Raw genomic sequence first — 18,171 nt, 5'->3', positions numbered from 1 at the left:
GAGAGAGATCGTTATTGTCTGGGTCTCTTTAAGTTCCACCTGTTTCTGATACAAATCAACCTCGTAGTTTTCTAGAAATGAGTGTAAATATATATTGCCATACTAGAATCAAGAACAATAACATTAGTTCATAACAGAAAAGCACAGCCTCTTGCATCAGACATGAACTGCTGACAGATTAATTTGCGACTCAGCTCTACCCGGAGGACGAATGAAAGTCAGAAGCCATACAACTCCTAACAAGTTTATTTTCCAACATCGGCTGAACATTGATGCTCCCGTCCTTTCTTCTATTTACAGAGCACTGAGGTTTTGAGGGAACAAAACCAGTCTAGCAGAGCGACGCAGGGACCAGAGGGATCCTCTGCATTGCAATTGTGTCTGGTGTATTCCTTTCACACAGAGCACTTTTTATGAAGCATCTGATGCTGTTATCTACAGGGGAACCGTCGTGTACATAAACGTCTCACTTCTCTTCCGTGTGATTATAGCAGCCAAAACAACAACATTGGTTTTGTTCTAAAAACAAAGCATATGAAGGTTTTCTGCAGTGACGTCCCCATGGTTCATTGAAATGACTTTTTTAGGTTATTAGCAAGTTAAAGTTAAAGCAAGATCGGCTTTATGTTTGAAAAACTGTGGATGTTGACATTTAAATCTGATAACATGCAATTTGACATCCAGGGATCACGTATATTGTTGCTAATTGTCACTGCATTTTAAAGCACATGAGCTTTGCCCGCCGTGTTAGAGACAACGCCTCCAGGGAGAAATGCTTCTACCATAATACGACTTATATTATATTTTTGGATACTGCTTGGATTCTGCATATCACAAGTCATACATGAGGCTACTGCTCCCACATATACTAAAATCTGCACATGGATGTGGGCGACACATAACACAGGATGGGATTTTACCTGCACTCACATTTTGTCAATTCTCTATTTAAACACATTGGACAGGAACACCACATCTAATCGTTATTTTGGGTCCAGTCTGAGCATGAATAGTTTCTTTCACATGCAGCACTGATAGAATGTACCGACTGAAAGCAACAGAGCGTGGTGTCACCCACTTCATAATCCCACTTTATCTGCAAACACTGCATGAAAATAAAATCCTACACGAATATGTTGATCAGAAAAGAAAATCCAATGTACAGCCCTAAGCATGAATATAGCATTATACTATATATATATATATATATATATATATATATATATATATATATATGTATACATACTATATTATAGCATCCAATGTGGTGAAACAAATGATTTATAACCTCATATGGAAACCTACAGTCAGGATGGATACTCAAGTCAGCTGTAACACTTTAGTGCAATGTTTTCTATATTTGAATGCACACTTGAGAAACACAGTAATGATGTATATTTAAACAAAATATTCTCTATGCTTGTTTAAACTGTATTATTGCCCTATTTGCGTTGTCTTTATGGCTGTGAGGCTGTTTTTATGCTGGTCTCTTATAGTGCTCTATTAAAAAATGATTGTAATCACAGTGAGACGTTTAGCTTGTTGTATAAAGGTTTAATAAAAATAATTGTAGTAAAGACATTTGTTCATGCATCTCAGCTGCATGACTCATTTTCTCAGATTGGGCCTAATCAACAGTATCTCTTAATTAATTTGCAGTTATGATTCATTATTGTTTTACAGAGGTAGGATGTTAAATCTTAACGTTACTATACTTTGCAAGTTCTTTTCAAATTAGTTTTGACTCAAGTCCTAAATTTCGTAGGCTATTGCGGAAATATATAGAAGTAAAGTCAACTTTCCGACCGAGCCAGTTTGTCTTCGTACCTCCATGTTGTAGTGTCTCCTGACTCCTGTCTCCTGACTCCTGTCTCCTGATCCCATCTCCTGTCTCCTGCCTCCTGTCTCCTGATCCCATCTCCTGTCTCCTGACTCCTGTCTCCTGCCTCCTGTCTCCTGATCCCATCTCCTGTCTCCTGTCGCCTGTCTCCTGTCTCCTGTCTCCTGTCTCCTTATCCTGTCTCCTGTCTCCTGATCCCATCTCCTGTATCCTGTCACCTGTCTCCTGCCTCCTGTCTCCTGATCCCATCTCCTGTCTCCTGTCTCCTGTCGCCTGTCTCCTGTCTCCTGTCTCCTGATCCCATCTCCTGTCTCCTGTCTCCTGTCGCCTGTCTCCTGTCTCCTGTCTCCTGATCCCATCTGCTGTCTCCTGTCTCCTCATCCTATCTCCTGTCTCCTGACTCCTGTCTCCTGTCTCCTGTCTCCTGATCCCATCTCCTGTATCCTGTCTCCTGATCCCATCTCCTGTCTCCTGTCTCCTGATCCTGTCTCCTGTCTCCTGACTCCTGACTCCTGTCTCCTGTCTCCTTTCTCCTGTCTCCTGTCTCCTGATCCTGTCTCCTGTCTCCTGATTCTGTCTCCTGCCTTCGCCTACTCCTTGCCTGTTTTGTTTCCCTCGCTGACTGCCTTCCCGTGTACCGACATGTTTTTATAGTAAAGACTGTTTTCCCGTACCAAGTTCTGTCTCTGAGTCAAGAGCATTTGAGTCCTATTCCCTGTGTTCAGTGTGTGTCGTTACAGACAATCCATCCAAATCATCTTCACTGTGCGTACGTCCGAGGAAATGGAGAACTGTATGCAAAATGTAATCATTTAAGATGCTTTCAGCTGGGAAATGGAAGCGCAGTTCGGTTTAGTAACATATTCATATTTAGCGTTGTAATCGTTTTGTTAATTGGACAGGACATCTGTATTTGGAGCTAGACAAGAAAACATTCATCTGCTATCAGAATTAAAGGTGACAGAACCGTTACATGTCATAACCGTAAAAAAAGCGATACATACTTCAGATATATTGCAAAGGGACAGTGTGAGAGCCAGGATTGACAGTACACTATAGATACCACACACACACACCATTATTCCAAGTGTATTATTTGTCTAATAGATCCTGTGTGGTGGCCGACAGTCGTGGCTCTCAGTTTGATTGCGCTGATACTGAATTCCAGCCAATCAATCTAACATGCCCGGGGCATCATTTACTGTCTGCGTTGTCTTCCAGATGGGGGATGTGTTGGGCGATGGCGTTGGTTTACCTTATGCCATGCTTGTTAAAAGCTTTTATTCTCTATAATCATCTCAACCTGGGACACACAAAACTCCCTTAATTAGAATCCAAGACTTTATTTCCCTCGCTCAGTCTTTTAATTCTACATCGTAAAATTCAAAAGCAAGAGCCTCAAGTCAAACTTAGCTTCTTCTTTTTTTTTTGGCAAGAGAGTTGGACCGGAGCACCTGTGCAGGTCAGAAGAGGCAGTTTACAGGCGCTGGTGTTATGGCCGCAGGCGAGAGGCCATGAGAGGAGGAAACGAGTGCTGGAGTGTTTTAATAAGGGCTCTTTTTGGAGCACTTTCGCTTTATTCAGTCCCCTGTAGTGGAGAGGGGGGATTTATCAACCCATCTGGAGGAGCGTTTGCCCTTTTGAATAAGGTGACAAGGAGCTCGTACACTTCGACGCTTTAAACAATTGTTTGAAATGTTCAGTGCATTCAAAGAGTCAGTGAGTAAAGTGTTTGTAACTGCTGCTATTTTGCTCTTACAGCTGTAATCTTTCATTATGCGTGCTGTTATCCAGACGGTACCGCAGAAAAGTATGACGAGAATTGTTGCTTCTCTATCTTTTACGTAACCCGTTTTTTTTTTGTCTCATTGATGTAACGCTGTATCATCTCCCTTTAAGGATTACTACGATTGTATTTTTAACCAGACAAAGTCACACACACACACACACACACACACACACACACACACACACACACACACACACACACACACACATAAAACCTGGAACACCACTGCACTGAACTGTTTGGATAAATCATGGTTTCTTCTTTTTGTCCATCGTCCATTTGTCACAAGTAAGTAATGTGTTGATTTATTTAGTTAAATGCTAATTTTGCTCTATTGCAAAAATTTCAAAGGTAAATTGAAAATTAAAATTACTACTAATATGTGATAAATGCATTAAGAGGGTATTTTACAAGCTTTACTGAGTAGAACACACACACACACACACACACACACACACACACACACACACACACACACACACACACACACACACACACACACACACACGACTTTTAGTTTTGCTCTTCCGTTTACCAGGGAACAAAAGCAGCTCTTCAACCAATCCACCAGATTTATACTGTTTGGGGAAAAAAGAAGGAGGATTGTGGGTAATCTTCTGCTGCAGAGCTGAAAGGCTCGCTGACGCACAGGGATGGAGACACCCTGCTTGTTTCAGTATGAGGACAGAGACCCCGGTGTGTCTGAGGACATCTGACACGAAGCTGCCACGGTGCTGCAAATACAGTGCAGTTCATATGACAAGAGCCTGACATCACGTATCAGCATGAGCTGGGACTGCTGTGTGACATCAGTGACAGGAGAGTGGAAGCAACTACTTCTACTTCCCACCATCAATTCTCTGCATCACATTTTCATAATAGAAGAAAAGAAATAAAAATAGACAAAAAGTCTGAGATTTGAATTCAGGATTTTCTGGGTCAGACACAAAGATAGATCTAAGGAGGTCTTCTTAAATGTTGTTTATGTTATTACTTCCTAAAACGATGTGTTTTCATGTCACATTGGATTAAATCAAAACCAAGAAATCTACTGTAACATTTTTCCTTTTGGTTTTGGTTTTTCTGAGAGGACAAGTGATTAACAGAGCAGATATGTTTGCTGTAGCAGACCAGAACAATTACATTTATGCCTAAATTGGTTAGCAGCACCTGTTGTGGGCGGAATTAACTGTCAAGATGAAATATATTATTTTGAAGTTACAGCACTACCTCCCATCTTGTCTTCTTTCGCTGTCTCTAGCCATTCATTTGATCATTGTGTGAATTGTTTGGGGACATATTTACATGTTTACAGGGCCCTTTGTTTTGTGCTCCAAGCAGCTTTCGTGACACCTACGTCTTCGACTTAATAACCGTTATACGTGTGTTTATTTTGTGACAGTGCTGGGATTGTCCTAATTGCATATATGAGTTTGGCATCAGTTGTGCGGCATGAAAGCTAGAATAAAAAAGCGTTGGGTGCTCAAATCCCTCCTGTGGTCCTGGAGTAATGTATGCTGGAATAAACCTTTGGTTATGTTTGATAATGTCTACGCAGCTGCCCTGTTGTGTCGTTTAAAGGTGATAGAAAACAGAGGGAAGGAATGCTACAATGTAGGCGTTGTGGTATTATGTGACAAAAACCCTAGTGTGTGTACATGCTGCACAGCAGGGAGTGAACTAATGAAAAGCCTTGTGATACCTTCCTGAGGTATTTCTGTGCCGCCTACTTTGGCAGTAAATGCTTCGCTGGAGCGCAGCACACACAAAGGCATTCATCTTCAAGACATTAGCATTTGTCAGACCTTGGGTGCGTCATTACTGACTGAGCACTTGTACAGTATAATAGCTGAATACTGTAGATACCTTTGCCAATTCAATCCACTCTTCCCCTCATCAAAATGGAAGCAGGTAGACAGATACACCCACCGAGTGATGTGTAGAAAGAATAGATTGAGAGGATACACAACAACAACAACAACAACAAAAAAAAGCAAATATGGAGAGAAAAAGGTTAAGGCAGGAAGAGGTGAAGGAATGTATTTGGGGAACCAAAGCAGAGAAGAGAGAGGCTCATTACACAGAAGCAGCTGTGACCAGAAGACTGCTGACACCAGGGAGAGTCCTGCTGCTCTACCGTCATGTCGGACTCTGTGTCAACTTTAAATGTGCTAGCATGTCAAAGACGTCAAAGACGACTGAGAAGCAAGTCCAACATGATCAACGTATCCTCATACAACGGTTTGTACAAACATATTAATTTTATGGCACATACATTGATTACAGTGCGGTATTTTCTGTAGGTGTAGCTACAAACAGCCTGAAATAATTACACTTAAAAATCACTTTAAAAAATCACCAGGGGTCTCTACTATTTATAAATAATAATAATGACGATTTGGATATGTGTGTTGTAGCAGATTTTCTTAGTCACTGGCTAACTTAAATTAAATTAAAGCATTATTTCGGTGGGTAACAATATATCAGAAGATCTTTTTCGTTTTTTTTTTTTAGATTCATTCATTTGAAATGTATTATTTAGTTCAGCATTGCAGTAAATTATACTTTCATGATATTTTCGTCTTGGCACTCAACAGTGAGGCTTATTTGCTCTCTTGGGTAGGTTTCCCAAGAGCATTCAGTGCTAAAATGGGACATTAGCAAAAACATCAATTGTGAATATGATATAATCGCTCCTGAGCTCATTCTATTTCAATTCCCTCCAACAGACTTTCTAAACCTTGATCCGAGCCAATCCTCCGTCACAATTAAGTCACACATACTTTTCTCCAGTCCCATCGGACTAGTTGGCGTTCAACTGAGTAAATGAACGAGATCTGTTTGCTGTTTTTATCTCGATCCCAGGAACCGACGGTAGGAAAGAAAATATTCCTGACTTTGCTCACGATCGACAAAACAGATGCCTTTAAATGCACTTAGAAATGGCAGGTAAGTGTGTAAGTGAGGAATGACTGACTGGTACGGCGAAACCGGACGGGTCACAGGAAGTGAGAGGGACATTTTTATTTCCTACACTCATTTCATTTCTACACTCTCACCAACAACACAACAACTATTTGCTGCGACACACACCCGCACGCTTGATATATGCCCGCCTAGGATTTGTGGATGTTTTCAATAATTACCCATTTTTCATCTCCTCTTCATCGCCTCCTCCTCCCCTCTGCGTATCTTTTAATTCACGCCAACCATCCTTGCAAAATCGGGCGTTAGGAAAATGAAAAATCAGGCAGTCATTAGTCAAAGCGGCCATCCATCCAACAGGTAAATATGACCATCACTCATACAGTCAATATCAGCACACATACTGCTGGCCTCAGCAATTTAGGCTCCAGATCCCTGTGACTAATTCTGCCCTCCGGTAAACAATAAAACACACACAAACACACAGAAGCAAAACGCTGCACTTACACACATCATATCCATGTCACTCCATGTGAATGAACATATATACACAAACACAGATACATTAACACAGAGCCATTGCAAAAGTAATTCATACTCCGCTAGCGTTCCACTCAGTAAACCAGACTTATTATGTGGCTGTAGTGCTTACTACAAAAAATAAACAATAAATACGAGCCTCAATTCTGACTGGGAGTACATTACGCTTCTGACCAATGCTCAAACGGGCTTCTGCCAGGAACATCTGCATAAAAATGATACGCAAGTGTTATTGTGCACTTATTGCAACGCGCCAGGAGCACTTGTGCTGAGACGGTTATAGTGTGGGATTCAGTAGCCGTCGTCAGGAGATGGAAATCAAATAATGAATACATTTTACATCCTGACTCATTTAATTTTCTCGGCAGCTAAGGGAAAAGAAGTCTTGTCTGGAAACCGGCAGTGATATTCTCTTTCAAGTACACGCCAGTGAACGTGGAAGTGCCAGCGCGCAAAACATGCATAAATACACTCACCAATGCACAATCATATTCCCATACAAATAATCGTCTGAAAAGTAACATATCTGCTCACACTGTTGAGTTGGATGAGTTCCTCTGCTGAATATGACAAAATCTGGAGAAGACGTTACAGTCCTTTCTTTGACAGGGACAAAATGTATATATATTTTTTAGTATTACTGTGTTTAGTAAGTATTTATGGTGCCATTTCATGCCGCAGGTGATAGTAGAAAGATGACAGGAAATGAGGGGAGGGACATGCAACTAAAGTGTCCAGCCGGATACAAACCAGGGACGTTGTGGTTCATGGCCTTAACCCCCAATGAGGCAACACCAAGGTATGTCATCATACAAATAACAGATGAGGATGTCTTTTCTTGGCAGATATGGAATCTAAAAGAAGCCACAACTCATAATGTGGGGATAGAACATCTCTACATGGCTGAATGCTGACCCTGCCCTCTTGCACATTAGGCAACACCTGGCTCAGGTGTGTCTGATACCGCTGATGATGATGCTGCAACAGGAAACAAGACAAGACAAGACAAGCAGGGCAGAGAGGCTATAGCAACTGTGTGATTGACAGCTGATCTCTGAGAAGTGAAGCAAATAAAGAATCATCAGAAATGTCACTGTAAATATAGTCTTACGTTATAAGACCCTGATCAGACCAAGTGCGTTTCGTGGCGGTGATTTGTAATTGTTGAAGCGTTTTTCCTCAATGCTTTTGCGTTGCTGACTACACTACACACTCATCTGGTGGTTGCCTAGAAACAATTTTAGGAAAAGACGGAGCAAACTGCAAAACATGCTTCGCCTGACCAGGACCCAAAACAACACATTTAGAAACTCTGGCCTCTACGCGACAGAGCCTGATGAACTACAACTACTGAGAACTTATTCACCCAAAGTGAACGGTGTAAATGTCACGACGGAGGAGACTCTCGAGGGAGAAGCTGAAAGTGCACATGGGGTGAGTCTGAGTTTTGACCAAAGCTCCGGAACAAGTCCATCGAGCTTCTTGAAGAATATAATTACATTCTCATTCTTTTCCTTCACTTTCGCCATCAGTCTCCTTCATTATCTGTCTCTCGTTCTCTTGCTTTCTCAGTTTCACTTTGACTCTGTCGTCCTCTGTCATCTTCTGGCTTTTCTTTCATTTTCTGCAGTTTTGTCTTTGCCCTCTGCTTTGTTTTTCCTCCTCCTTTGTATCTCTGATGCTCTATTTCATTGTCGCTTTCAAGTTTCTGTCTCTTTTATTTTCTGCCTTTTGAACTCCTCTCACTCACTCCCCTTGTTTTCTCGCACTCTTCCCTTCGTTCGCTAAGTCTCTGTCTGAAACAATAACCGTCCTTCACGAGCCGATGGAGTCCACAGAGTCGACTACTCATGGTATGCTGATTATGCAATACTCTCTCCCCTATCTGTAGCGCCGTAAAGCCGCCAGTGCAGAATGTCAAAGTGTGAAACCTTTTTAGGGATGGAAAAACCTTTTGTTAGTACTCAGCATTTGCGTTCCCCATGAGCTTGTCAATAGAATCCCTCTTTTAAACAGACAGTTGGCAAAGTGGTCATTTTTCAATGCCTTGTTTCAAGCTTCAATAATCATATATACATCATACAATCTATCAGCAGGGCCTCGCTGCCTTTAACCAAGGTGACTTATGTCTTGATTTACAACAATCAATACCTCATCAGAATTATTCACCTCCTTTGACAAACAAATCAATGTATGTTCTTTAGCCCCACACCAACATCTGAGCTGTACTGTAATTCAATGCCAAAAAGGGGCCCGGCTCACAAAGGACAGCTCCCCGGACACACGTATAGTTCACTGCTTTACGTGACAGAGTTAACGGCAGGAAACATCAGCAGGCATAACGGCCTTGCAACACCTTTTTGGAATGGAGTATCCCAGAGAGGACTTCTTATCAAGAGCGACATTTCAATGGACGTACTCCATTAGGATTGAATAATTTACTAAGAGTACCAGTTGCCGTGAACTCTTTCAACATATTGTCGTGCACATTAAGTGAGTATCGAATAGATATCATGTTATAATGAGCAGGTACACAACGGTGAAAGTGAGTACAGTCGACGCGGTGACATCATACATCATTAAACTTCAAACAAAGGAACACGTTTTCCTGCTGGGATCAAGATAAAATGTTGATGAAGTCGACTTTACATCAGGAATGCAACATCAGCTGCCAAATGTCTCGACAGAGGTCGACTCATGAATTATCAACACGGGTGCAGCCAAGTGAGTTGATGGAAAACACTCGACAAGACACGAGTGCAGATGGTTCTGCTCACACCGATACAGAACTGCATTTCCTGTAGCATTAGCATTCATTAGACAGGATTCTACTTTGTGATGTAACATATGTCTGCCAAACAGGTCAAGTATCAACTATTAACGTATTGATTTAAAGGTAGTCTGACTCACTGGATGTAGACTGTCGCGTATTTCACAAGGCATTCTCCCCCCCTTTAAATCTTGCAAGAGCGTAGTCGCTGCATCCTGGGCTTCGCCATTGTGATTGGTTTAAAACTAAAAGAACAAGACAAGGCAGAGCGTTTGTCCCCCGACACCACGATGATCACATGTGGAGCCAGACCTTTCTTTAGAGATAGGTCTGACTAATTTAAAAAACAAAAGAGCTAAATGTGGTTGAAAAGGACGTTTTTTTTCAGGCGTCAAGGTTGCACTTAACAGATTCAGCAAGATTTCAATGACTTCTAATTATTGTAATCTAAATATACATTTGATGTCCAGTAAATCTCTCACACGAGACATTCTGACAGCTGTTCCCAGAACAGGTGATAGTTTTTCAAAGGCTGGTTTTCTCCCTTCACAGGACATTAAAGCACACGTGTTTACCAAGTGGGCCCGGAGGAATGTAGAGCAATCAGGCATTACACGTTCCCCTTGGCCCCACCTCTCAGTGTGTATGTATGTGATGTGGCTCATTATTGAATCTATTTGCGCTACTTATGTGATCAAAAGCCCATCAGCTCCCTTGAGCACATGCCTGTCTGTCTCTCCACACAGCTGTCTGTCGGTCCATTTATGTCTCCTCAACAGCAAGTTTTCTAACCTTCGGATGGAGCTTTGCGTTGGCTTTTATTCTTCCCTACAAGACAAATCAATCCCTCAAAGGACTCAAACTCTTAAGTGAAATCAGTTCCAGGTTGCTAATGCAGGCTGTCAGTATCGCTCAGTGGAAGGGGGAGATAAAGCTATTTATGGACAGGAGATGGGAGGGACTCGCTTCTCTTTCTCCGCCTGTCCCTCTCTCCAGATCCAGAGACATTTTTATTTAGAGTCAAATGTGAGTACATGTATACATAGAAGCCTCAAGGTAGATACAATCAAGCAGATATCTCTCAGCAGCCAACAGAAAATCAATCAATTTATTCTTTTCTCACATTGATTATCAATGTCAAACTGGATTTCACAGTTGCACATGTTTCTATTGCTGTAGACGTCTCTACTTGTATCCTCCGTCCCACTGCAGACATTTTGTTCTTGGAAATAATGCACATTTATTATTGTGTCACAGGTTTTACAGGTGCAACAAATTCTCTTGTTGCTGTCGCTGATCTGTAATAAAGAGATACATTATATCACCTTTGGTTTCGCACATAGTGCCGCTGCTGTAAATCAGACTTACTCACAAAAGTTGAATCCAAAGCTGTGAACTTTGTGAACATCAGGTCTTCTTTTGCAATGTGTTGCGTTGAATTGTCATTTCTGTCTCTTCTGCTGACTTGCTGGTCGAGTCCAAGCTGGGAAACGCTTTTGTAACTGCATCACAAATCAATATGCATCTGCATACTGTGAGCTGCATACTATTATTATACTATACACGTTTATATGATTATATTATGGCCACCTTAATATCTATGCCACATGAACTGAAGACAAATTCCTATAATGTTTTAGTAATAATAAAGTAGAAACGGTCAATATATAATTAACACTTTACAATTGAATGCACTTTGATATAATAGTATATGCAATTGTTTTGGAGCTATTGAGTATAATAACTCTCTGTAATCAGGAAACACTGTAGGTGTTATAATGAAAATGAAGCCAACAATTATCTTTTAATTTCTTTCTCTCACAAACGTTCACAAACAAAATGCATATGAGAGTCCAAACATCTCCAGACGACCAAATTGCTCCCATTCTTCACAGGTTCCTAAAAGCAACATTTACCTGAATGCAGAAGCTTCCCTCAGAACTTTTTTTACTAGCGGACGTCATCCCTACTTTGTCTCAGAGGTAAACTACGATTGTTTGATTTTAACGTCACTCCAACATGTATTGGATAGCACCTCCAATGAAAGAACATATTTCTTTAAATAGTAACGAGGCAAGGTGGGATCCTGATAGGGCAGGACACGTGGGGTTTGTTTTTTCTTTTCTTTGCTGGATACAGACAATTTGCAGTAACAAAAGTACATTTTTAGTGAGAAACATTAACATTTTATGCTGAGGGCTTTTTGAGAATGTGGATAAACATAGAGTGAGAAGTACTTTTGATTCGTTGTAGGCCCTCTCTCTCTCTCAGAGGGATTAGAGGGCGCCGACAGTTCCCACCACTACAACCTGAGTCAATACTGATTATGACTCTTTCATAAAGGCAGTGTTGGTTGCAGGACCATTGCATTGGATTGCATTAGACTTTTTCTGTGTATCCATTATTTTATAGATACCAGCTTCAAATGAATAGTGCAGGGATAGGGTAGCCATGAACAGTTATCTCAACTGTTCATGTTAATGTTTAATGTTGTGATGCAGAACTGGTGTGTGTCCTTCCTTCTAACAACCAGGCAGATCCTCTGATGGATCCACATCCGGTAGTTATTCTTCTGGTTACGAGTTGTCCACAACTTCGAAGCACATCTACGGAAACTGCTTTGTTCTGCCCTTTTCCTCCCTCTCGCAATTTCACTGCTTCGTTTATGTGGCTTCATGCTGCTGGATATTTAAAGACATGAAATGCATCGAGGCCCTGACAATTAGTGGGGACTGTTGTTGGGTAATTAGTGGAAAGAAAGTAAGCCTCCAATTCCCTCTGCCCCCAAGAGAGCATCCCCACTCACACATTCATACAAACACACACAGGCAAACACGTACACAATGCCACTTAGAGCAAAAACTCAAATGCATACGGATATACGTAGATTTACTGGGCAGTACACTGCTGACAAAGAATAAGTGAATTCAGAGAAACTGTTATTGTCTTTGTACTGTTGTTTGTGAGGAGATGCAATGCATGCTTGTGTGGCTAATTGGACAGGCGAGTCGACATGTAGACAAGACACAGCTAAAAAAACACCCTTACATACACAGTACACTACATAGACACTGAGGTGGAGGGGGATAAAGGAAAGATGGGCAGAAGGGAATGAATAAAACGAGCATTACAGCAGGAAGATGGCAAAAAAAGGCAGGCAAACATGAAGGGAAAATAAATGAAGACGGTAAAAAGGGAAGGAGGAACATTAGGAGAGGAAAAACTGAAGAAAAGAATGATGACTGAAAGAAGGTATGATAAGGAAGAAAAAGTAAATATACAAGTATTTATTTGTATTCTTTTTTAAAGAGAAAATAATGAAAACACTAAAGCAAGAACAACTCTTCTCATGGCAGACATTTTGACATGAACGACACATATGTGATTAGTTACGGCAGTAACAAAATATCTGCTGTGAAAAAAGGTCTATAAAGGTGCAGCAAGCTACAAACACATGTAACCACACTTAGACAAACAGGGGGGAAGTTAGGGAGACCACTAAGGGTGCTTTTCATTATGTTAACTTATGTTTCCTCGCATCCTCTCTTGAACTGGAAATCGTCCCCTTTTGGCCACCCTGGAGGATCTTTTAATCCCCACCTGGAGGAGCCCAGGAGAGGGGGAGGCTTCTGGAGGATTTTAGACTGAGGAAACACAGGTGTAATCTATACAGAGGTCCTTTATCAAGTCAGCCTTGTCTCCTCTGTCCTCACATCTCTTCCTCGCCTCCTATGCCAACATCTCCCGTGGCAGACGTTAAATCTACGTGATGACCATTGCCCTGCAGGAAGAGGCTCGTCCAGATTGTTGGCTCAGTGACAATACTCTAGTAAAAGTACCAAATGTACTTTGTTATCTTCTTCCTTTCTACATAAACACAGTTTAATGTTATATTTTTTAAATCTAGCACACACACAAGACTACATCATCTATCCATCTGTCCACACACATACAAACACATGCACGTAGTAATGTGTGTATCCCAAGACTAAGCAAGGACAGTGGATTCTGTCAGCGGACCACTAAAATGAGTTGATTTGTTTAAGGTGCTGAGATGCTGAAGGACGCAGCAGCTCGTCCTCTGGCTCCAAATCAACTTTACTGGCTTTTAGGTGACGCCCTCTGCGCTCTAATGTAGTTATGCATCGTGTGTATGTGTGCGTATAATTGAAGTGTGTACGGGCTACTTTTAATCTGAGTAATTCATGAGTGCTTGCTGAGGTAGAGAGAGAAACACCTCAGAGCTTCTTCTGCTCCCGGCTGCAGTGGCCTATTCATCAGTACACCTTTAGTGAAACTCTTTACAGGTTGTCTTGTGTCTGTATCCATCAATGGTCGACATTCCATCAACACTTGCAGTCTACCCACTGTTCTCATCTCTGCCTTCCTTCATCGTCTCTTGTTCTTTCCATGTTTCCCGGCCTTGTCATCTCTCGCCTCCTTGTCCTCCTATACATCTCTACTTTATACCTCTCTCTCACAAAAAAACCTCCCATCCTCCTTTAACCCCTCACTTACACCGTGGGGACGATATAAATCAAATTGACTTCACTCTCTCTGTCTCTCGTCACCGATACTACAGGAGAATTCTGCTGCCAAACGCCATTCATGTTCAAGTTTAGTTATTTCTCTCTATACTTCTGATTGTATAAATGATCTGGGTCCACGCGTGAAAACAAGCGCCATCGTGACGTAAAGCATTTCATTTGTCCAACACTTTGGTTTATGACCACACCGTACAACAGTAATGACATTCCCATCGTCCTCGTTTCTACTTTGTGTTTAGTGCTAATTAGCAATTGTTAGCATGCTAACACGCTAAGCTAAAATGGCCAAAATGCTCAACATTATACCTGCTAAACATCGGCAACATTTAGTTCAAAGCACCGCTGCACAACATAGAACCTCACAGAACTGCTAACATGGCCGTACACTTGATAAGTTAATTAAAAGATAAAATGACAATCAGAATCGTCAATCATTTTCTGTCAATCAACAATTTAGTTTGTTTGCCCAGCAGCAACAAATAACATTCCTAAGATGCCTTAAAAATGATTTGTTCAGTACTCAGTCTTTTTAATGATTCTAATAATATTATACTCTTTTATATTTTCTTTAGTATATTTCAACATTTGAAAGCAGCAGAGTTGTCAGAGTGAAAGAGGAAGTATGTAAACACTCATGGAAAAGGTCTCACATGTATTTTAATAACATTTCCAAGTATGGCTTCAAAAGTGTTGTCATACTGAGTTGAACGTAAGTATTCAGAGTATAACAGATCACGTTTTTTTAAAGCAACAAAAAGATACTGACATAACTCCAAAGAGGATAAATCATCTGTTGCCAAAAGCTGCAGGAGCATCGGTCAAAAAACTGTCACATGACTAATTAATAGTCCACTGGGACAGTCTATAGTCGGCTGACAAAATAAATCTTTGTCACAGATTCTCAAAGGGTCTGGAACACCAGGTATGAACTCCATTCTCCTAAAATATAATAATATATATATTTTGGTGCTTATGTTTCAATGTGCCACGTGTCAGCAGACAGTACACAGTTCTCTTGTTACTGCCTACATTACAATGTGCTCTTAGAAACACTGCACTTTGTGTCCACTTGTCAACTAAGTGAAGAAGCACCGACGAACCCTTGTACTGTAAGTAATAAACTGAGGCAATTAAGTGTCAAATGCCCTAATTAGATTTTTTAGTGCGTAATGTTGACTGGACTATTTTCAAGAAACTGCTGACCGTAGCTAAAGGAGCGTGAGTCGATTTCGATCAAGTTTCCATAACAGACAAAACAAGTGCAGTGTAAAAATACTTTGGAGTCATTTTGTTGATGTGGTCTGTCTTACACTGTGTCGCTTCAAGCTACTGACACACACACACAGCAAACTGCATTGGCAGCAAGTGGAGTTATCGCATCTCAATGTTAAAATGTTATTATTGTATAAAGAATGTTTAGTTTGATGTGTTGTGATCCCAGAGATATATGCATTTACACCACAGTATTTCATGAGCTTTTTTGAAGGCTTTATTGCTGTAGATCTTCCAAAAAGTCCTCTGGCTCCAAGTCCTCGATACGCCCGCTGCTTGTGGTGCTAAAGCAGGATAGATGGACCATAAATGCATCTGTGAATAATTTGAGAGCAGTTGCTCCAAGCGTGATGTCTTTCTATTTTTATCAAAAGTTTGTTTTCCAGTCCTCGCACCCACTGACTTACATTTGAGTAATTTATTCAACAAATGCTGAAGAGCGGTGATCCAGAAACTACAGTAGACCTTGAAATGCAATCACCCGTAAGTTTGAATTTCCTTTTGCAGACATGATCCAGTAACGCCATCTGTGAGTGAACAGCTCACTGACAGATATTAGTTCAGACACCGGGATGTGATATCCTTTCTCAGTCATTTGTACTGCTTGATTCAGAAGAAGTTACCCATCGGCAAAGACAGCGAACAGACCGTACAGTGAACCTCTGAATGCAATTATCCCACATACAAATCAGGGAATAACCCAGGCATGAAGTGAAATACAGTATAGCAGACTTCCAAATACGATGCATGATCTGGATGCAAAGCAGAGCTCCGCATACAAGAGGATGGTCCATGTCCAATGCCAGTTATTCAAACCATTGCATGTGCATGAAGAGCATGAGGACTGGAACCTCTCATAGATAATCGATCCAGCAACAATCATCACATTTAGTCATGACACAAACACAGGATATGAGACTTTTTAACATGGACAATGTGAGAAATAAAACCCCTTGTACCTCCAAACTTAAACAGAATGAGTCTGGAATTTCAGCCCTCCTCTCTAAAAATGGATATAATGAACTTAAAATAGCAGTTAATCTGTGAGTGCAGATTGGTGTGTACCTACAGTATGCTAGCAGACTGATCATGATAAGTCAGTGCAAACAGACACTGGATGCTCCGTGGCTCTAGCAATCCACTTAACACTAAACACCTCCGGCTTCTCAGCTGCAGTGCCGTTCATTTCTGAACGTCTGCTGAGCAGAGACACACAGTGAGGGACATTTCCACAGACAACGGATGATGCATAGTAAACAGGACAGAGCAGTGCCAGTCATGATTAATCAGTCAAAGCTTGGGGATGCGGTAGGTAGAAGCTCAACAGTGGACACAGTTCTTAAAAAAATCAGCTTCAAGCAGACCAGGAGCGTAATCCAGCAAAGAAAATCTGCCACATCACTGAGACTGAGTCGTTCCTCTCCAAAGTACAGAATCAATGTTGCACACGATCAGCAGGGCAGAGTTAAAAATGCCACAAAGAAGACACACATCAAAGTCAAAGTAAAAGCAGCCTTACCTCTCAGTCAGATGCCAAAATCACAGTCTTGGACAAGTCAGAAAACCATAGAGCTGGTTAAGCAGCTGGTGCTCCTCGATATACAGTGATACAGGAATCTTTGGCTCATCCGAAAGGAACTCTGAGGATCCCCAATTTCTTCAGAGCCTTTCTGTGATTTATGGATAATCTCAAGTCTGGTTTAGAGGCTGTAGTCCAGCAGAACCAGCAGCAGACAGCTCATTTCCATGTGCAACGCGGGTGCCTCTCTCATGCTTCGTCTTCCCTTTAGGGGACCGGGGCACCTCAGGCTGCGATATGGCTGGAGCAGAGAAGTGGACAGCAGCAGCAAGAGTATTGGTAGTTGTAGTAGTAATATTCCTGATCGTGGAAATAACTGAGCATCCTTCAGTGGAGAGATAAAGAGGAGAGAAGAAGATCCAGCACACCAGAACTGCAGAGCGCACAGCCGGCGCAGCACACAAACTGTCGCTTAAATCCCCCCAAAATGGGCTGATTCTAGGCAGGAGGCAGGCAGATCAACACAGCTCAGAGGGAAGATGTACTGTTGCATCAACATTGTTCTGAGTCTAGTTTTTTTTATTTTAAAGAGGAAAAAGAAAAATCACCACTAAAGCTCCAACAGAATCACCACCAGCATCTTTTTCTCTCCGGGATTCCTCAAGTCTGCACAGTACCAAGTGTGACTGAGAGAGAGGGGAGACAGTGAGAGAAGGGAGAGTGTATGCATGCATGTGTGTGTGTGTGTGTGTATAGAGGAAGATAGGCGGCAAGAGGTAAGCGGAGAGCAGCGAACAGACGGGAGGCTACGAGCGCAAGTGGAGCCGTAGAGCGATGTGAGAGGAGAGGAGGATGCTCGGAGAGAAGGAGGAAGGTTGGGGGGAAGATGCACACACACACAGAGAGAGAGAGAGAGAGAGAGAGAGAGAGAGAGAGAGAGAGAGAGGCTCGCACTGTCAGTGACTACAT

The 18,171-nt window shown here is 41.6% G+C and overlaps 1 protein-coding gene across 2 annotated transcripts in view; it reads right to left on the bottom strand.

Moving 5' to 3' along the window:
• The window catches only part of sgcd (sarcoglycan, delta (dystrophin-associated glycoprotein)), a 229,072-nt gene extending 211,418 nt beyond the window's left edge, over positions 1-17,654 (bottom strand). For both annotated transcript variants that reach the window (XM_029447795.1, XM_029447797.1), the window contains exon 1: positions 17,203-17,654. The gene's annotated coding sequence lies outside the window, so the exon portion shown is untranslated. The remainder of the gene's footprint in view (positions 1-17,202) is intronic.
• Between the last annotated feature and the right edge of the window lie 517 nt (positions 17,655-18,171).

The sequence above is a fragment of the Cottoperca gobio genome, chromosome 14 (genome assembly GCF_900634415.1).
Source record: "Cottoperca gobio chromosome 14, fCotGob3.1, whole genome shotgun sequence".
In the NCBI taxonomy this organism is placed as follows: Eukaryota; Metazoa; Chordata; class Actinopteri; order Perciformes; family Bovichtidae; genus Cottoperca; species Cottoperca gobio.
Note: the sequence above shows the minus strand (reverse complement) of the source record. Positions and strands in the feature narration are given on the sequence as shown.